Raw genomic sequence first — 22,367 nt, forward strand, 5'->3', positions numbered from 1 at the left:
TACATAATCCACGAGTCTGTTGGGCAAGGAGTTTATAAATGTCATGAGAACCTCAAGTTAACAATACTGGACCAGATTAAACATGGTACCTGTCAGAACCCCTTTCAGAGAGCCGCGGGGCAGGCAGGGGTTAATGGGCCAAACCGTGGTGGGTGAGGCTTTTAGCTCCTGATGCCCCAAGGCCTGAACTACAAAGGAAACCATGAGCTACTGTGTCAAGTGCCTCTTCTGCACTTGACTCTCGGTGGTAGCTGTGGACGAGCAGACAAAGGCTCCTTTGGGCCGGGGTGGGGGTGGCCTTCGGGGGTAGTGTAGATACAGGCGAGTGAGCATAACTCATGACTTAAAGTGCACCCAGTATTGTCAATAAATCAATGTCTAGTCAACTGCTTGCTTTTGTAATAAATATAAGTATTTAATTCTAACTATACACATTCAAAGAGTTCCTCTTTGACTCTTTAGGAATGAATCAAAAGTGTCAATGGTGCCACAGCACCACCAGCAGAGAGTCTCCCCCGGAGCCCACAGCCCCAGTTCAAGTCTTAACCACTGCTTCAGTATGAAAGCGTTCAATGGGGCAGCAAGTGCCCTTTCCACGGGCACTCAAGTCCTGATTCTGTTAGGAGAAGTCGGGTTGCTTTCGGTACACGTGGCAGCACCCGGCAGATGCAGGCTCTCTCCCTTGATTGGTGCTGCCAGATTTTCCCAGCGATCGGAGATGCTCTCAATCCTCGAAGGCGAGGTAAGATATGGGGGTGGGGGATTTGATCCACATTTTAGTGTGCTTGCTTGACCAACCAGTCACAGCTGCAATCTTATTTCTGGGCAACAACCCAAACTTCTGAGAATGTTGGCACTAGCAGCCCCGCCCAGTCCAACAAGCCTGCAATCTGTGAGACAGGCTTATGTCATGGCGCACATGCATGATCAGTGGTTGCCTATGACAACAAATCAAAATGCTACAGTTGGGCCTGTCGGATAGAACAATTTCTTAGCATGCCACATCTGACATGAGCGAAAGAAACACACCAAACAAACGTTATTCAAGAGATTTGAACAGTTAAGACTCTTATTTCAGTATGAAAATATGGCTGTCACTAGAACGTTAGACACATTTTTTCTGACAAATAAGCGACATTGGGTGGATATGTGAATCGAGTGAGTAAAGTGATAATGTGATATTGGGCATAAAGGATTATATACAACAAGGGGGGCTGTAAAACAGTAAAAGTAGTAATTCAATAACATCAGTCCTTCTTAAATTGTTTTACATGTTTTCGCGACCCCCTAGCATGACATTTATTTCAAGCTTTGGGGTGATGAAACCATAGTACATTAATGGGTGTGGAGGGTCAACGTTTCGACCCTGGAAGGCGCATTAATTTAGGCAATAGGTCGCAGCGGGTCTTCTTCAGGATGGAGGAGTGGAAAGGGACAGCCAGATCCTGTAGTATACAAGTTGTCTATCGGATTCAGTGAGGGCGTCATACAGTAGAGACTTATGTAGACACCAGACGCTTGATTTTGAAGAGAGTCTATGATTTAGAGGGGGCTTAAATGTTTGAAGATTCCATCATGCCAGATTGGAATTGAAATTTAGATATCCTCGTGCATGTCGTGATTCAAGGCAAATGCAGGTAACGATGTATACTTAATCACAAGACTGCCATTTGTAAATTTTAGTTTCCCAGTTGGCAAGACCAGTCCGTGTACATCTGATGCCGTTTGCGTCAGTGAAATACTCTCTTCAGGGGTAGCCCTGTATCTGAGGGATACAGGCCTACCCCATTCTTATTTCCGTATGACAACAAATCAGCATTAGGGTCAATGCAACAGTACAGCAGGGCACTCAGGGCAGGGGTACACATCACTTACCATGCAGAGGACCTTTCCGTCCCAACATGTTTATTTTAGGGTATTTATCTTTAAAAAGCTTATTTTCATCAAAGAACAGCTAACGATGGGCAGAGACTGGAGTCAGAATGTTTGGATTTTGTTTACCTTTCTTGAGCAAACTGTTGATAAAACAATGCGGAAAGGTGTGGATTAAGATGACTTTGCACCAGCAGAATTTACCACATAAATGTGAATTTATCATATTTGGCACATAATTTTTAGATTTCACAAAAAGTATTGTTTCTAACTCAAATCGATTAAAATGATACTGTCAGATAACTTTGCTGCATAATCTAGTACTCCATGCCACAAAATCCTAGTAGCTCTGACAAGGTTAAAGTTCTGCACAGTGGTTTGGGGGACTGACACAATGTTAATAAAATCCGTATTTCAAAGGCAATCAGGAATTTCTCAAATTTCATGGTTCCTTGTGATATGGGTTTTGATACCACTATATTTTGTGATATACACACACACACACATATATATATATATATATATATATATATATATATATATATATATATATATATATATATATATATATATATAATCTACTGGCGGTCCCCAGTAGATAGTTATAGTTAGGATCGGGTTTCCATAGGAAATCCGCAACATTCTATTTGGAATAACTTTGGCGCCGATTGACGAATTCTCGCAAAATTTTCAAAATAGGTGGGGCGCTCCGCTCCTTCCCTGAAAGTCTCGGGGGGATTCGTCAAGCGGGGGCTGAGAAAAAGGGGGGGTCCCAAAACGCGTTTTCCCCATGCATTTTTCCATAGGACCTTTAGTCCAAGCTACAGCCCGAACGGCTGAACAGAATTACTTGAAATTTGGCAGAGAGGTAGTCCTCAGGTCAGGGATGTGCCTTTTGCAGGTCTGGTGTAAATCTGTTCAGTATTTCCTGAGAAAATAGCATTTAAAAGCATATATATATCTATAGGCGCGCTCCGTGCACGTACGGTAAAACTTACCGTACGCGCAAGCTGCCGTGCGCGAGCGCGATTCTGATTGGTTGTTAGATCTTAGTAAACATTCGAATCGGTCGAAACCAGGAAGTATCGGTCGCCATTTTGTCTCTCGCAGTCTGAGGGGGTGAAAAACAAAGGTGGAGAACGTGAAAAGGGGGCAGGGTGGACAGTTCCTGATCCCCTAGCCTTTGTCAGGGGGTCCCAGAAGGACCCCCAAGGGCCAAAATTTCCTTTAATTTTTTTGCGAAAAATCGCGGAGTACGCGTAGCGTGCGCGTACGGTAGAAACGGAAAAATTCCGCGAACTGCGTAACGTGGGCGCGCGGTGCGCGAAGCGCACCGTGCGCGTACGGTACGCGCACGGTGAAAAACCTTAAAAAAAAAAAAAAATACATAACTTAGCATTTAAAAAACCGTACAAATTCACTGAAAAAACCATAGGTTTCACACACGTTATAGTTAGGAATTAGCATTTAAAAAACCTTGCAAATTCACTTAAAAAACCATAGGTTTCACACATGTTATAGTTAGCTGGACATTTCACTCGTGAAAAACCATTGAAATTCCCCCGTTATAGTTAGTGCAGGCAACTATAACTCACGCGACCGCAATCCTCTGCTGATGACATCAGATATTACATCACTGATGACATATGTGTCTTTCTGAAAAAAAAATATTTGTAATATATGTATAGCTAAAAATTAATGGAAGAAGACATGGGTAAATAAGTGTCTAAATACAGTGATGTAATATCTGACGTCATCAGCAGAGGATTGCGGTCGCGTGAGTTATAGTTGCCTGCACTAACTATAACGGGGGAATTTCAATGGTTTTTCACGAGTGAAATGTCCAGCTAACTATAACATGTGTGAAACCTATGGTTTTTTAAATGAATTTGCAAGGTTTTTTAAATGCTAATTCCTAACTATAACGTGTGTGAAACCTATGGTTTTTTCAGTGAATATATATATATATATATATATATATATATATATATATATATATATATATATATATATATATATCCCAATCTATTCAAATCAAAGTAATCTGCTCACCACAGAACAAATAGACAGACCGGCACTCCAAGGGTCAACAAAATCCATCTATTTGTCAAAAAGTTGTGCATAATAACGCTAAGACACATGTATCTACAGCCTTGTTCATGATGAATAAGGATATATGGCAACTCGACCCAGATACAAAAAATACTTGCTGATAAATGGGATATACTTACAAGCGATCCCATTATTGGTAAAACGATCCATCATAGACCCAGAATTACATACAGAAAGGGCAGGAGTCTGAGAGAAATTCTTATTCACAACGATATAACTCCTAAACATCCTACCAATGAACATAATCTTAAAGGTTTTTACCCATGCGGACACTGTAAGGCGTGCCGCAACAGTTATATGACCAAATACTTTAACATTCCAGGGCAAACATTACCTAAAAATATTTCTCAGTTCCTAACTTGTAGTACTACGCACTGTGTGTATGTATTGACTTGTCCGTGTAAATGTGGTATGTGGGTAGCACCACATTCATGGCTAAAAAAAGAGTGCTTGAGCACATGCGTGCAAACAACAAAAGGGACACTCATTATCATATTGCTAGGCATTTTGAAATGTTCCATCTGTCTAACAGCTCTCTTCTTGGTTACTTTGTGATTGAGCAAGTACACTCAGGCCCCAGAGGGGGCAATAGAGTATTACAAATTCGAAAGCATGAATCAAAATGGATAATTGAGCTTGAAACCAAATACCCCAAAGGCCATAATCTGGATGAAGAATTAAGCACACATCTACGCAGTGAATAATAGATATCTGAACTACATTTTGTCTATGTCTGTACCATGTTAAAAGTTTGAAATTTTAAAATAATTGAATGTACTATGCTACTAATAGTAAGTTCTAATGCATTTTAAAATCACTTTCTTCTCTTTTTTCTCTGTGCACAGGAGGAAAGGAAGGGTCGTACCGATTGCGGACTGTCTCATCCGTTCCGGCCTCCCTACCCTTTTCTTCCCCGTTCTGTGGGTCCACTACAGCTAAGTTTTCTTACTTTATTTCCCCTTTTTTTCATTTTGGACACTTTCTTCTTTTATAAATAGAGGTTTAAAACTTTTTTATGACGGATTGTTAAAGAACACCACTATGGTGCGAATAAACAAAAACAAACAACAAAATATACTTAGAAAATATGTACATTTTATTGGCTTTATGCACATATAAACAGCAAGCAGGTATTGTCACATCCCACTATTAGGGTATGTATATATTCACTAGGAGATTGATTGTTGTGATATAATACCAGTAACATAGACGCAATTTTGGTGAGCATTCTATGTTAATATTACATTATTTGTGTTATAATTGACAATTTGGAATCTAATAATCGGTGGTTAAAGTTTCAAGCCACTATAATGGTTGATATATGCATAAATAATAATGTTTTTTGCCATTAAGAAATGGCTGTCGCTGTTCTTTTACCAAATACAGTCCATCATCGATGTTATTGTTTATGTAATACCTCGTCACTTTTACATGCACTGTGTGAACAAGACAGCTAGTCTGTCGAAACGCGTAACGATTGCTGAATAAATCCATCTGGTTTATATTTTGAGAGTGCGTCTTCCTTGAGGATTGACAAGTGTGGAATATATATATATATGTTGGTTTTTTTTGTGCAAAATCGGTTTATTTATTTTAATATTCATCAGAACTCAAAATGTACTGAGTACAGGTACATTTCACTTCATCAAGTTACACTGGAAGCATTTCATAGAGACATCCATAGTGTCTTATTATTTAAAAACTGCTATCAATGATAATATCAAAATGTATATATCATAAGTCTAAAAAAAGACCCCTGATTTGTTTAAGTCACTATTGCACACTTAAAAATCGCTCTCATGCAACTGTGAATGTAAACCATTAAAAACTTCAATTATCTGTGATGTCCAACAAGGCATTGAAATAATCCTGTGTGAATACTCATCAAATGCAAATGGCAGCAGACCTCATAATTGTGTATTTTTTTCTAAAGGTCTGAGGAAATATGATAGCATGCCCGAATAAAAAAAAATAATTAGGAGCAGGACACCACAACAGTCCTTGGTATTACATGCCAACTTCCTTTTGGTTACATCACTTGAACAGTCATCTAGTCCTGATTACGCAAAACATATTTCACAAGCATCAAATGAGAAATATGTACACAAAGAATGAATTATCAACAATAAAGTATTTCATTCATGTATCAGCATCATCAAAAATGTTTACCATAGCCACACAATAATACAGTAAGAAAATATAAAGACACATCAGAATGTCGCGTACAAATTCCTAAACAATAAACAAAAAAAGGTGTTAAAAGATTACAAACTGGTCTTACGGTTTTCCCAAAAAGTTAAATCATAGAAAATACAACACAATTAGAGCTACTTTAAAGACACAATATTCAAATTAACATAAATGATAATAATAGAGTGGCATCATCTAACAAAGCAATTCACTAACAAAGAAGGTAAAAACATTAAAAAAAGTTCTTAATAGTTTCCAAAAACTAATCTCATACGGTACAAATAGAGCTACTAGAAAAACACAATATTTGAATTAACAAACTAGAATTTCCATTGCTAACAAATGCCTAACCAGCAACTTAAATAAAAAATGGTGAAAACATTAAAAATTGGTATTAAAAATTTAGAAAGTAAAAAAGTCATACAAAACTCAAGACAATTAGAGCACCTAGAATGACCCAATATTGAAATTAACATAATTGGTATTAAGAGCTTCCAAAAAGTAAAACCATGCAAAGAAGCACAATGTTCAACTCCATATAATGCAATCTTAAGTAGGAGGCCAAGGATCATGCCACCTTAGTCTTGACAGGAGACAGAGCCCTCAGTTTACAGAATCTGTCTGTATGTTTCTTCCTACATGCCCAGACTTTCTACAAAAAGTGTGCAACAGCATACCTGGGGTGACTAAGCATGCTGCTTCTCCCTTCCAACTGGAAGACGGAAATTAACCTTCTCCTTAGTAACGTTTTGTAGAAGGGAAAGCACAGCTTGTCCAGGAAGGGTAACCTTAATTGTGTTCACAGATAGCTGCAAGAGAATAGTCCCAATTTATCATAAATTGATTGGATCTACAATTGTCTTAGATTTCTTTCATCGATGTATGATTCAATGCCTCTTGGATGTTTAGCCTGGGGGAGGTACTCACAAATTCCAGTTCTCTATCTACTTTATTTATGTCCAGCTCCTAGACCATATTGATGGTGAGCTGAATATGGTTGGCTATCATTTTTTATCAGTATATGTTGGAAGTATGGGACCAGGTGGTAAAGCCTGCAAAGTAACAAACCAGAAGTCATGATTGTGAGTAATGAGCTGGGCCTAACCCCCCTGTGGCATGAACATCACAATATACTTGCAACCTGTAATTACTCTGAAAAACATGGGATTTAAAGCTGATCCTATTTGGCACTGGAACTTCCAGTTCCTGCTACCTCATCCTTCTGATTTCTCCAATTTACAATTCCATGTAGGAACTCACCCTGTCTTACTGTTTCTGGTAGAGTTTCGGCAGTCACCAACCTAGTTAAAACTGGATTACAACTTCCTGTACCTCGGGCGGCCCAAGAAGGCCAACAATGCATTTGCAAGTTGTTCAGAAAGCAGTGACTCACCATGCTAATGTCACCTGTAATTTCAACTTTACTATCCTTCTACTACTCATTCTGTACAAATTGCCTGCCTCTCCCCAAATTACTCTACCGGTCATCTGAATAGTGCACAGATCTGTGAATGGATGTTCAATTGTCTTTGCAGATCACTTTCTTCATAACTGTCCTGATACTTTCCAGATCACAAGATCTTTGTCTACACAAGACACCCAGGCTCTGAAAACAATAAAACCAAGGAAGATCTCTCATCTGGCTCCTTCCACCTGGAGTAGGTTTCTATTTCACCGAGACTGATTTCAGATCATTGAGCTTAAAAAAAGGCCAAGAACTGGTGGTTTGCAACTGAAGATTGCTGTACTTAGTTCCATGACCCCTTCACAGGTTTTAGGCCTATATTTAAAAAAACAATCTCTTAACATGGCACTGCATAACAAGTCTGGGACCACACTCAAAGTTAGGGAATGTAATGACTAGAATAAGTTGTCTTAACTGCCAGATGAAGCTTAATGCCTCTAAAGTGACTATTTTGGCCAAAGCACGTCTATTTTAGCTACTGATGAGAATGTTGTGGCGCTTCACCACTCTGTCAGGGGAGTATGAAGCATCTAGAAATGCTACAATAAAATACACCAATACAAACAGCAAGAGGATGTTTGCTCTCAAGGAGCACAAAGGATTTTAATTTGAATAAATAAATACAAGGATAGTGATTCAGCCAAAAGACGGTTTAAAAAACAAAGGATTTCAAGAGCTGAAACGGTGTCAATAACAAAAATGAAGCTTGAGCATCATGGATACAGTGGTTATTCCTGAATAGGTATGATGTAATCTCAGTAAAAAAAAATTAAACTTCTCAACTGAGAATTCGTTTTTTCTCTAAATTTCCACAAAGAGTGGTGTCCCAGCGGACTCCCATGACCACCTTCGTGTGGTATGGGCGGCCTTAAGGGTCTAAGATTCAGGTCCCTAAGCCTCCTTGGAAAACTGCTAATTTTAGCCCTAGGAGACTGTCATCCTCCTGCAGTCCACCTAATGAACCCAAGAACCCTTTGCAAAAAACCCATTCCCCAGGTAGTCACACTAAAGTTACAGGCTGTGGTTACAAGACATTTTCTGTATATTCAATATTTGAGATCCAGCAGCGTCATTGTTGCTTTTGCAAAATTGATAACATTTTTCCTTAGCACAAGTGCCAGAAAACGCCTATATTAGAAAGCGTGCAGCATTCCCTGGGGGGGAATTAAATTCCACCACCCACAGAAAGTAAAATAGGGCCTCGCTGCAGGTGTACAACAGAAATGTAAACATTTACATTCATCATCACCTCTGGGATTTGTTCCAAGTAGAAACTAACTATTAGCGCCAGTACCAACAAAAACCCTCAGCAAACGAGGAGGGTTCCTTAGAAAGGGCTTAGAGTTTCACCTCTGCAACCATAGCAGATTTTGGAATAATTCTCTCGATGTAATGGTAACAAGCATTTGCAATGCAATAGGTCTCGCATTTGTGAGAGTTTGAGCTATGGGCATTGTAAATGACAATGTCTTTTATTTATTTATTTTGAAAACCTGCAAGCGGTGCGCGAACTTATAGTCCTTGCTTACAAGAAGCAAGGCAGGCAGCAAGAGAGGTGCCGTTACTGCCAGCCTTGCTTCTCCTAAGCAACAACTATAAGTACAAAGTGCGTGTTTACGCACCGCTTGCAGGATTTCAAAACACATAAATAAAATGGAAGATAACCAAGAGGGCAGTGCCAAAATGCAATCTCAAGATCACTTTTGAATAGATCTGTCTAGAATACAATTTGGGCTAATTGATTTCTTTCTTTTGCACAGATAAGTCATAGAACACAGCATCCTGAATAAAAGGGTCTATTTTACATGGATCTCTGTCAGAATTGTCATGCCTGGCAACAGCAATACCATATTAAACATCCCACCTGATGCCTGCATTGGAATAGGGCGAGAAAGCAAAAGACACACAATTGATGGACGGAATGTTTTTGCCAAGCCAGGACCTCCCTGGACTGGAAACAAGCATCCTAGGACCGGTTTCAGGGTTTCACCCCTCTTCAGCCAGGATAGCTTGATTCCAGTGGCATGGAGAGCACGGGACTCGTCTGAGCATACCCGTCCCACAATAAAATAGGGTCATGCACACTGGGAAAATGGGCCATCCATTCAGTGCTACCAATCGGAGAATCAATTCTGAGAGCATGAGCTTTTGTTCAACAACCAATCAGGGGCAGGCCTTCCTTGCCCTCTCTATTTAAGATGGTTGTCCTCAAATCATAGCATGCCAGTTTACTGTTTCTTGTGGAGCGGTAACTGCTCTAGAGTCACTCACATTAGAGAGATCCAGCCCAGTGGTCATTTTGTTCACTCAGAGTCAACGTCAAGTGTTTACGAAGGTCTATTTGACATATAAGACAGTCCTTGCGAAAGATTAGCTACATAAGCTTTAGCTTGGAATTTTGAAAACTGCCCTACAGTTAGTATCTTCGATAAGGCAATGAAGGCACCTGGAACACTGCTGGGAGCAGCACAGCCATAAGCCTCAGAACATCAAGTGCTTATCAAATTGCCTCCATTTTTCAGGATCTACTCTTCAAGATGCAGCTTGGGTATATCAACTAATAAAGATGATTTAGGGTTACGACACAGTACTGAGGTTAGAATTAATTCTTAACACTTTCTAGTCTGGGGATAACATTGAACCATTTTATCCGGCACCATTTTTAATGCTTAGTGGGGCACAGCCAATCATGCCCTTAACACGAGGATCCAAAAATGTATACACAGAAGAAGTATCAGATTGACATCTACCGTTCAATGTCTGAACAACTTCTCCGCAAACGTGCCAGGACAATTTTACTTTTTTGCTACAGTTTGTAGAATAGGGACATCAAAAAAACAACTTCTCATGACAATGGTCTCCTGGATTATCATTATCACACAAGATAACAAGCATTGGCAAAGCCAATCGGATACCCCTTTGTCACTATTTTCTTTGTCAAGGCAGTGCAGCATCAGTAAAAAAAATTGGCGCATGAGGTTGTGGCAGCCTCGTGTGATGATGCATCGGGTGCATGTGTCACCATGCGTGCACGGAGATACTGCATAATCGGCCACCATTAATTTTTCTTATTTACCACTACAAGATGGCGAATGCCTCCAGGAATGGTTAAAAAAAGAATAAATAGTAAATTAAACAAGTACAAATGATGTGGGCGTTTTTTTTTATTTTTTTTATTTGCAGTCTAGAGAGAAAGCAACTTTGAGCTGGAGGAGAAGCACACAGGTGAGAAAACAATTTAGTGGGATAAGCACACAAGGGCAACACAGAGCAAGATGGAGCGAGTGAAGTGGAGAAGAGAAGTACACATGGGAGATAGCTGGAAAACACATGCACTCCCAGGGAGTGCTTGCAGAAAAAGAAAAAAAAGGAGTACCTAAAAAGAAAGCAGTGGAAGAACTGGGGACATGCTCCATGGAAGGGACAAACACGATAAGAGGAAGAAAGCCCACACAAAATAGCAAATAAGAAGCAAGCAGATGAGAGTGACAATAAATCCAACCAATAGCAAGCAAGGTGAGACCTAAGAAGTAGCTTCCTGAATGTGAGCAGTGAAAGGATAAAAGTCACCCAATAAAACAGATGCTAAATAGACTATGCTCCAGAGGAGAGGTAAACACAAGAAGAGAAAGGGAAGCCAATGAATAATAAGCAAACAAATTAAAGTGAAGAGGAAGCCAACTAATGGTAAGCAATGCGTCATCTTTGTGGCCACTTGAAGTTTTTGGTATGGTCCACAAGAGGTCTTTTACAAACAGATGGTTAAAAGATGTCTGCAGGTGAGACCTAAAAAAGCGAATACAATAGTCTTTATGGCTGTTAACAGCATACACAAAGCACCCACAACACGCAAATTATTTTACATTCTGTAGTGTATGGAAATAACTAAAACCTTCATAAAACAATTCACCTGGCATACAACGTCTCAATCATCACTTTAGCAAGTTTAGATAGATAGATGGATAATATTCTTTATTCGGTCTAAAATTAACCATGAAAGGAGACACATAAAAATGAAAACAGTAGAATCCATATAATACATTACATTGCCGACCACAGGCGTCCATGTCACATTTCATCTGGATTCAAGCATATGTTACAACAATTGTGCTTAATACAGGAACTGCAGCTAATTCCATAACCAGTAAGAAGGCAAGACAGCCATATATACCCTGTACTAAGTTGCTTGCTTACTTACTTAGTAGCACATAATTTGGAACCAGTATAAATAAAGATATAATCACTTGGCTGGTTTTGATACAGCAGGCAGGCAAATGGAGGTAAAGTCTAAAAAGTGCTTTTGCATTACAGTGCTAACTATCTCATATTGAGTGATAACAACATGATTTGGTGTATGTATCAATTTGAAATATATTCTGGCTAGTGTTATTGCAGTAGGCAGGCGGATTGAGGAAAGATCAAAACGTGCTAGTGCATTAAAGTGCCAAGAGTCCCATTAATTACTAGATATCTTGGTCACCAAATTACATATAAATATCCTTAATCAAAACATCTTAGCCATCAACATTCATAATTTAAAATTTAAATTGATAAAATTGCAATTAAAAAAGTGTGATGGTCACTTAATGAGATAACATGCTTAAAATATTAATCTAGATCTTGTATCCTGCTTCATTGTGTTACATCTCAAACGCCGGGCATACAATAAAGATTTGGGGAGTGCAAAAAACTAGACATTCTGTATTATCACTTTTTAACATCCTGATCGCTTCCTTCGAAATGAGATGTGGATAAAGTGGTGCATATTTGGATTACTCATGTCAAGAATAAGCAGGGCAGAACAAAATAAAATGTCCCTGTTTTTCAGCACTTGCCTCACACAAGGGGCCCAATGGTTGGACACGACAGCCATTTCATCTACTACACAAGGTGTTTACTGGCAGAATTCAATACCTAAATTCTAGACAGATAGACTTAGCTTGAAATGGTTCTGTTCTGTTCAGGAATGTTTCGAACAACATGGCATCCTTAAAATCTAGAAACCTCGTTAACACCCCAGCAACATTTTTGTACAACCATTTTTCATAGATGTCATTCCAGAAGCTCTTTTTAAACAGGCCAGAGTATTTTTGATTTGCTCAGTATTATCCCAGTTTTTACTCAACCCTAGTCTAGATAACCTGGGTTTGATGTGCTTGAACCAGGGTATCCGCCCCACTTTATCTAGCATTCTTACTTTTCTAAACGATTGGGAGAGAAGATTTATTGGACCAGACCCTAAAACAATAGGCTAATGGTATATAAGCTGCAACATGTACTCAATTCTTTAGACCGAGGTCTAATCGCATTGGGGTTAGCGGGGCATTCCGGGCAGTGCAAGCACCAATCTCATAAAATTATTTTCCACTTTCTCAAGACACTCTATGTGGTTCATACCCTAAATCTCTGCTCTATATAAGGCAGCCATAGCCCTCTTGTTCAATAGATTTCTACGGCCGGTGTAACTGGCTTAAAAGGTGAGTTTTTGAACCTCTTTACTTCAGTGGATCCTGTATGTTGTAGTTAGATGGCTTCTTCTTAGCTGAACTGCCCGCTTGAGCGTGTTTGCTATTCTTACCCCTAGGTACTCAAAGTTACTGACTTGTCCCAGGTAAACTGCCCCTAATTTTACCCTTCCTCTAAATGTCTTATGTGGGCTAAAAGTCATGAATTTTGTTTTAGACGTGTTAACTTCCAGGCCGCATCTTTCACATGAAAACAAAAATCAGTTAAGTACATGTTGATGCCCCATAGGAGTCTTTGATACCAAAAGCTTATCATCTGCAAACAGCAGAGCTGGCACTGTATGGTCTGCCGGTTTTGAATAAATCGCCAGTACAGGGAAACAATGCCTTAATCAGCCCATTACTGTATAAAGTAAACAGAGTCGGAGCTAATACGCATCCTTGTTGGACTCCTCTTTTTACAATGATGTCTTAAGTTAGCTCTCCATTCCTTCCCCGTTCTCTTTGGCATAGGTATGACTATGAAGCCTCATTACGATATGCAATAAGTTGATCGGCATCACAATCGCTTCAAGTGCTGCCCCCAATTTTTCCCTAGGGATGAGATCGAAGGCTGCATGGAGGTCTACGAACACTACATATATATGCTCTTTCTTTATAACCACACATTTCCACAGTATTAATAGAAATACTTGATACACGCTGCTTGTGTTAGCGCCAAAGCGCGCCTGTAGCAGGGACAGTGCCTGCTCCTCCTCCATCCATGTGTGGACCTTTGCTAGGAGCTGTCTACAGAATAGCTTCTGCTTTATCAATCCGGCTAACTGGTCCCCTTTGTCTCCCTTCTTGTAATTTGGTGCCATTTCTTCGCCCTTCCAGATACTGGTAATTCTGCCCCTTTTGCTAGTGCATGAGAGATTTGATCAAAAAATATATCCCCAGATAACTGGTTCAGAGGCAAAGAGGTCTCCCGGGACTTTGTCAAGGCCTGGTGCTTTGCCTTTTTTGAAACTACCAAGGACCTCCAGGGTCTCGTCTATGGTCAAAAAGCGGGTTATCGTCTGCGTCTTTCCTACTGTTGCCGCTAGAAAGTTATTAGGGCGTTGACGTGTTTCGGTCAGCTGCTGAGACGTCAGCCTGCCTCTCAACAGTTGTTAAATGTAGTCCCTGTTTCTGTATATCTTAATCACGTGACAGAGTCAAAATACGATGGAAGATCAAAGTGTTAATGGAGTAAAATGATTTAAATCAATGCTTTGTTGGAGTTGCTCGTTATTAACCATGTTTAAACAGGAATCACTTTACTTCAATAGAACGAGTGCCTAAAGGTAATGACATGATGCATAATTTATCAGTTAAGAAAATAATAACGCCAGAGAAAGCAGACCTGCAAAAGTTCCCACCACCTCTTTTTACAACAAACAGTGGCAGCCAACGCATTTCAGTCTCTTCATAAAACATTTGAATTGTGTGTTAGCATCAAGATGTCACATACCTATGGTGAGGTTGTTACCCAGCTGTTCTTTGGGAACAAAACACACCTACAGTTAGTCCACAGAGCCTTAAAGGAGCTCCTGCTTTTAAACAGATTAATATCCTAATTTTAGTTGCAAGGGCCTCCTCTCAGCTTTAGGGGGGCAGGGGTTTTAAAAAATAAAATAAGCAGCTATGCAAGAAAATGATTGAAAAATGTGGTCTGCCAAGTTACTATTGAGCAAAGCTCCTTTGAATCTAGTATAAGCCGAGCCAGAAAACGTGCATGTCACATTCACCCTCCAACTGGTATGAACCACCATATGACATGCGCAGGATGGAATACGTGCATTGCCAGAGACAGCGCCATGGACGCAAGTGTCCTCAGGGAGCCAAGACTTCAACAGTGCACCTCCCTGTGTAATCTGACTGACAAAATATTGTCAAAATATTACAAACGGTTCTGTCGGGTAAACAGTATTGCTTCAAGAAAAATCATCATTTTTATGCATATACGAACACACATGGAGACCATAAATAATTTTTCAAAAAGGCTTTATGAATTGCATCATTCATAAATAACTAATGGCAATGGCTGTCAAATGTAAAACATAGTTGTGACAAAGTGGCATGAAGTGACATAAAGTGCTCAGTGCTCTGGTGAAAAGTGCGTAATATATACAGTGTGATTTTTGCAGGATACGAATAATTTGCAAAGGTCAGTCTGAGCGAATGATCAACACAAACTGCAAGTCGATTGAATCAGTCTTTTATGCAGAGTATTTCAACTGATCCTTCAATAAGTGTCGACGTTTCAACCCAAGATAGCGTGATTCGCTAGTCAAAGCGGGTCTTCATCAGGACAGGGATAGACAGCCAAATTAAGCAAACCAAATGTTGCTTGAGGGGCGATGTGAAATGGAGAGGCAAAAGCAGTAGTATCCTGTTCTCCTTTGAAAATGCGTGAGTTCCGTTCAAATTTGGAACGAATCCGCGTAGGGGAATGATCGTCCTTTGCGGGAGCATAAACGAGATTCTGGTATTCAGACGGACGATTTACATCTAGTTTCTGCAATTAATGTGTGATCAGAAGCGCGCAGGCAAGCGTCCTGTCATTCGCGATGTCAGACATCGCGAATGACAGGACGCTTGCCTGCGCGCTTCTGATCACACATTAATTGCAGAAACTAGATGTAAATCGTCCGTCTGAATACCAGAATCTCGTTTATGCTCCCGCAAAGGACGATCATTCCCCTACGCGGATTCGTTCCAAATTTGAACGGAACTCACGCATTTTCAAAGGAGAACAGGATACTACTGCTTTTGCCTCTCCATTTCACATCGCCCCTCAAGCAACATTTGGTTTGCTTAATTTGGCTGTCTATCCCTGTCCTGATGAAGACCCGCTTTGACTAGCGAATCACGCTATCTTGGGTTGAAACGTCGACACTTATTGAAGGATCAGTTGAAATACTCTGCATAAAAGACTGATTCAATCGACTTGCAGTTTGTGTTGATCATTCGCTCAGACTGACCTTTGCAAATTATTCGTATCCTGCAAAAATCACACTGTATATATTACGCACTTTTCACCAGAGCACTGAGCACTTTATGTCACTTCATGCCACTTTGTCACAACTATGTTTTACATTTGACAGCCATTGCCATTAGTTATTTATGAATGATGCAATTCATAAAGCCTTTTTGAAAAATTATTTATGGTCTCCATGTGTGTTCGTATATGCATAAAAATGATGATTTTTCTTGAAGCAATACTGTTTACCCGACAGAACCGTTTGTAATATTTTGATTACCCGCCCAGGTTCTGAGGGATACTGGGTTACCCCATTTTGATATTATCATGACAAAATATTGTGGCTAGTCCGCACGAGGTTCTGATCAGTGCAAATGAGGCAAAGCACAGGTTTGCACACGGTAACACCCTCATAAGATCCCGCTGGCCCCCAATGAGGGCGAGACCAGTCGATGGGAGCGGGCTCCAACACCACAACTCCTCAAAAGGGAGTGCAGCTCAGATGCACCCAGCACCATCTCCTAGACCCTTGAAGACACATGGACAGTGCACAGGGTTCAAGAAGATACAGCCAGAGGCTGTGACTCCTCGATAATGGACCCACCAATGTGGAGCTCACTGGCGCCATGAATCAGGATGCGGAGGAATTAGTCATATTTCAGCAAACTCCTAGAGGTATCCTTTGTTCACATAGTCAAACGTTCAATTCAGCCTCCCTTATTTTTATATTGCTATGTAGGATTTTTAGCAAAATAACATCAGCACACAACCCAGAAGTGGCTGCTATGTTATAAAAGCATTGGCATAGCCAACGGGTCTGCTTGGTTATCAGACGTTTCAATGAAACGTTTATATAGAAGCATCATTTACAATAACATTTACATAGCATCGTAATGTACCTCTATGTAAATTACATTTACATTGCAAACATTTCCACAGACTTACAATTACATTTTTTTTTTATGTATTGTAATTTTATGTATATGTTTCATTCCATGCTTTATAAAAGTGTTTGTGTTCTATTTAGGGGAGGAATGTGTTCTATTCAATTAATGTTCATTTAATAATATAATTTATTTAATTAAGAATATAGTTCATTTTAGAATCAGGTTATAAAACTGTTATAGGGCAAAGGATGGGAAGTAATTTAATTATTTCAACTTATCAGAATTCGAATCCGATTGTATGTTTTAAGGAATTTTTAAGGTGACATGGGGGCAACGTGTGGGAAGACATTTCTCTATAAATGACAATGTTTTTTATTTATTGTAATACCTATTAAAAATTAATTAAACAGAACACGTGCTTCTCCTAAGCTCAACCCAGTTAAAAAAAAGTACTGACTGAAAGCATGAAATGAAAAGCAAATATGAAATTACAATGCATTGTAAAAATAATTGATGTAAATGTAAATCTATGTAAATGAACCATTGTAAAGGTAACATACTGTCTGCTTTAATGTGCCAACGTATGTAAACACAGGCATTTCACACGAGCTATGTTTATCTTATAAAAGCTCATCCTATCGGCTTTGCTAATGTTAGTAAAAATAAAACCTGGAACAAATGATTGCTTTCTGTATAAAAAGCTTATACAATATAAAGAATTGAAAGTGGTAAACATCATGATGAATGTAAATATATTTCAGATGTAAAATAGTCCCACATGCATCCCAAAGACGGTATTTCCTGGGAGGTGGAAAGATCTTCGGATAGCCAGTAGCATGAGGTAACAGAGTATAAACTTCTCTGGGTCGAGCAAAAGACCACTCACTAGGTATACTTGAAGACTTCGTACCATTGTGCCTGGCAGGCCTAAAGACAAGAGGCAGTAGTGGAGACAACTGATGGCACCAAGTGGGCCAATTTACTCTGACTAAATCCCTCTTGTACACAGTGGCGGCCGGCACAGGTAAACGCAGTGAGGCAACGGGGTGGGGTGGGCAAGTCGACAGACGACGGAATAGGTATAACTAAATAAATAATTAATACATATTACGTCATCTGTCGACTTGCCCCCCCCCCTGCCCCACTCACCGCGCTTACCTGTGCCAGCCGCCGCTATTTGTACAAAAAACACTGCCACGTTTTCGGTTCTCCACATGGCCAGCTCCATCGATGTCAACCGCCCAAGACCGATTACGTACGAACCATTTATTTTATTTAGACCCAAAGAGGGAATTCAGTCGTGGGTGAGCGCAGCATGAGTAGGTATTATGCAAATTGACAATGTTATTAACATACACCGAGTAACAGTGACGTAATCATCCCAATTTACAACTACATTTCCATTACAGGACTTAGTAGACAAAAACCTGAACATTAACTCAAATAGTTACAAATATGGAAACATAACAGGTGAGACAAGCCAGGCAGATCCAGCCTGTCCATCTCCAGGTCCTCTCTACATAGCAGCAGCCCAATGCAGAGCAAGTCTAATACAGAGGGCCTCATGCAGCGCCACACAGATGACACCCGCCTCAAGCAGCGCACACTCATGCAGCACATGGCTGAAGAACTATGAGTTCAGCATATAAGACTACATGTACTGTTGACACCTGGGTATTTAGTGCCATGAAACTTTAGTGCTGGCATATAAAAAAAATGTGTCTATCTCTCCCAGCACCTGTTTTCAACAGAGCAGCATAAGTATTTCATTTTACCATCTTATATATAGCTCTAAAACCTAATGAGAGAAAGAAAGCGCTAACTTCCTGGAAGCACTAGCTACTAGAATCAAAAGATGCGACTCTTCAAAACTGCAAATGTCTGACATCCCTGAGCTGTTCCATATATTTCAATATGAATGAGAATAAGTAACCTGTGTTATCAGCTGACCAAGTGAATCTACTAATTTTGTTTACTTTAAAATACCTTTTAACATTAGCTAAGTACTGGTGGAGTGACTAAAATGTCATATAGGCGCTAGAAGTAGGGGTGAGAGATGTACTACAGTACCCTCAATATAGCCGTGCTGGAGTTCAGAATGTAAATGATCAATATAAAAATAATATAAAATGACCTTAAATTTTGTTTGTATCTTGTCACAAGCTCCATCTTCCAATAAATTTAGCTTATTATTTTAACATGGAGATTGGGATTTGCTTTTTTCCCTGATTGCTAAGTGAGAGGATTGTGTAATGTAAACTATGTGACAATCTTACTGAGTGTTAAAAAAAAAGGCTGTAGGATGTTATGTTTTTCCAACCTACACCAAAACCTGAACTGTAGAAATATATCAAAGTATAGCTACAGTTAGGAAAGCACAAATGATTCCATTTATTTTGTAATTCTAAAGTATGGGGAAAACAATTATTTTAATAAGAACCAAACAAATCAAAACATTTTACTTGGTGCTGCATAAATTATAAATATTCACTGAAACTGGACCTGCAAAAGGTTATAGATTTATTTTACCAGTCTGAGCAAATTTAGTAGCCATTGAAAAATGTCCCGTCTGTAAATGACAGTGTGATACCTCACCATGCTATAGTGATATATTTGCAACGGTGCGCTCCACATTGCACTGCCGGCAACATACCACACCCATGCCCCTGCCCTGCCGATTGGGCTTGCCTCATTTACTATACTTATTCTTTGTGTAAAGCTTGGATTTTCATAATCTCCATGATTCAGTCACACACTGATGGCAGCACCCCCACTCTGAAATTTGTTCCACGACCAGACTGTACGTTACAATGTGGAGAATGTATGGACAGTATGGAACCAATGCAAAGAGAGCAACTGATGGGCAGAATGCTGAACAATGTCATACATTCACCCCAGTACAGAGATCTGGGCCTAAATCCATCGGTTGTTTGCTCACCATGCCATTCTAATTAAACCCAGCCATATGCAAATCAGTCTTGACCCTGCTCCTCATGGGAACAGTCCAGCCTGAACTGCCAGGTCAGGTCCTCCCTGGACCGGAAACAAGCATCCGCACACTGGTTTGAGAGTATCACCCCATATCAACCAGGCTAGCTTGACTCCAGTGGCATGGAGAGCACGGAACCCACGTCTGGGCATTCCCGTGGGGTGAATGCTTCCATTGGTCAGCAATCCGTTCATCATCTGGGGGTGGGGTGTTGGATGGGGCAGGCCTCGTGCTGAGATCTACCTCAGAGACTCTCTGCACCCCCAAACCTCCCCCGGAGATGCGTGAACTTTAAAATATAGATGCAAATTTCAAAACCAAAGGGGGATAAGCAGAGCGAAAGGGAGGCCCAATGGAAAGGGGCACGATGGGGGATTTAAGGGTCAGTGTGGGCACATGACTGGTATAGCAGAAGCCGCAGACACAGACATACCCATCCACCCACACCTGAAAGGAATCACAAGCGACGTCGCAGTTACAATAGGAATACATGGCAAGCTGCGCGGGCGGGTTAGCTCCACGGTTAGGCACCCTATGATGGGACTACTCTCTCCACATGAGGGGGAGAGGGGGGCAAGGAGGTAGCTAATTGCCTCTGGTTGCCTGACAGCAGGGTGATAGCAGTGCAACAGAAACGGGAGTGGTCCTTGGCAAAAGACACGGCACTCGCGGCCCAAGCCCGCCTATTGGCCGGCTACGCGCCAGACGTGGCAGCGAGTTAAGCCTCTCCAAGATGGGGGATCCAGGACTGCACCCCGAATAAGGATGAAAAACTGTTACTGCGTGACAATCAGCAAAGTAAACAGCTTTCGGCAGGTCGTCTGTGAGTGAGCCAGAAATGTTAAATAGACTGCGGCCTTTAATCCCAAAATGGAGTCTGTCAGTTTGTGTGTCTACTCTATGGTCACTGGGAGCGGGTGTTGGGGTTACACTGAGTTCCCTTGCACAGCACCACGTGCCCTCCCTGGTGCCCGCTGGTCGGAGGGGTCTCTTCACACCTGGATGCGTCTGTTCCACTGCAGCCTGCTCTGCAGCCAGGTGTGTGGTTTTACAGGGGTGCCATAAATGACTGACTGAGAGGGGGCTGTTGCGTCTCAGTTAGTCATGACCCGTGCGTTGCTGCGAAACCTGCTTAAAGTTTTAACTTATTGAACCATATTCTCTCAAAGCCGGTGCAGCAGGGAACGGGAGGGGGCGGGGCAGTCAAGGCCTGCAGGTTCCTTTCCGACCAGCTGCTCAGACCTCGAATGAACACAGAACTGCTGCAGGGCTGAATTTACGTCCTACGTAACGTCGCCGGAGGGGCTACCTTCCGTCAGAGACGTAACGCAAAACAATCGGACCCCCTCCAAAATATGTCAAAAACACCTACCTTTTACTCAGGGGGTAGCTATCAAAGGTGCAGTGCCAAGAGACCCAACACTACGTCGTAACCGCTGCCTTTTACTAATAAACCAGGGATCTGGGGGCTTGCTTTCGATAGGGCCACTGACTTCCTTTAGGCCATCCACCTGACGCATATACAAAACCACTTTAAGTGTGGTTACCAAATGACCCCATGTACCAACACTCAACTATCCCAGACGCGAGCTTTCCTCTCGCAGACAACTACTCTCAGGTGTGTTGGTACTGTGTGCACTCAACATCACGGAACCGAGACCACCGCTCCCAAAGGCACTGAGTTGGATACTACGCATCACAGGGGCGTGGAGCTATGAGGTAGATCCACCCTTAAGGTGGGGCCTCCTTTATGGGGGGGGGGGAGGGGGGCCTTTACGCACACTCGGCCCCTCTCATGCCCAACACGCGTTTTAGAAAAGCGCAACTCCAGCCTGTCAAGGCCTTGGGGGGGGGGGGGGGGGAGGGGTACTCAGGGCCTAGGCTCTCTGAGGTAGCAAGGGGGGGAGGGGGAGTGCTAAAGGCCTAGGCACCCTGGGGCAGTGAACGTGTCACACAAGACCTGGGAACCCTGGGGCAGTGAGCGTGCTAAACAAGGGTTGGGCATCCTGTGGGCAAGGCCGCTACACAAAAGGCTTGGGAACCATGGGGGGTGTCTCAGGACACCCTGAGGTAAGATGCCACACATTGCCTGGACACACTGGGTGAAGAGACTACATAGTGCCTCGCCAGACTGGGGTGAAAGTGCTAGACAGTGCCTCGACAGACTTGGTGAATGTTCTACACAGCGCCTGGACACACAGGGGTGAAAATGCTACAGTGTCTGGGCACCCTGAGGTGAAGGTGCTACACAGTGTCTGAACAGACAGGCTGAAAGTGCTACACAGTGAATAGGCAGAAAGTGGTACACAGGGCCTGGACAGACTGGGCTGAAAGCGCTACACAGTGAATGGGCACGCGGGGTAGAAGATGCTACACACAG

The 22,367-nt window shown here is 41.4% G+C and overlaps 1 protein-coding gene across 3 annotated transcripts in view; it reads right to left on the reverse strand.

Annotated features, from left to right (window-relative positions):
• The window catches only part of NBEAL2 (neurobeachin like 2), a 737,578-nt gene that overhangs the window by 711,365 nt on the left and 3,846 nt on the right, over positions 1–22,367 (reverse strand). The gene's annotated exons all lie outside the window — the stretch shown is intronic.

The sequence above is a fragment of the Triturus cristatus genome, chromosome 10 (assembly GCF_964204655.1).
Source record: "Triturus cristatus chromosome 10, aTriCri1.1, whole genome shotgun sequence".
Taxonomy (NCBI): Eukaryota; Metazoa; Chordata; class Amphibia; order Caudata; family Salamandridae; genus Triturus; species Triturus cristatus.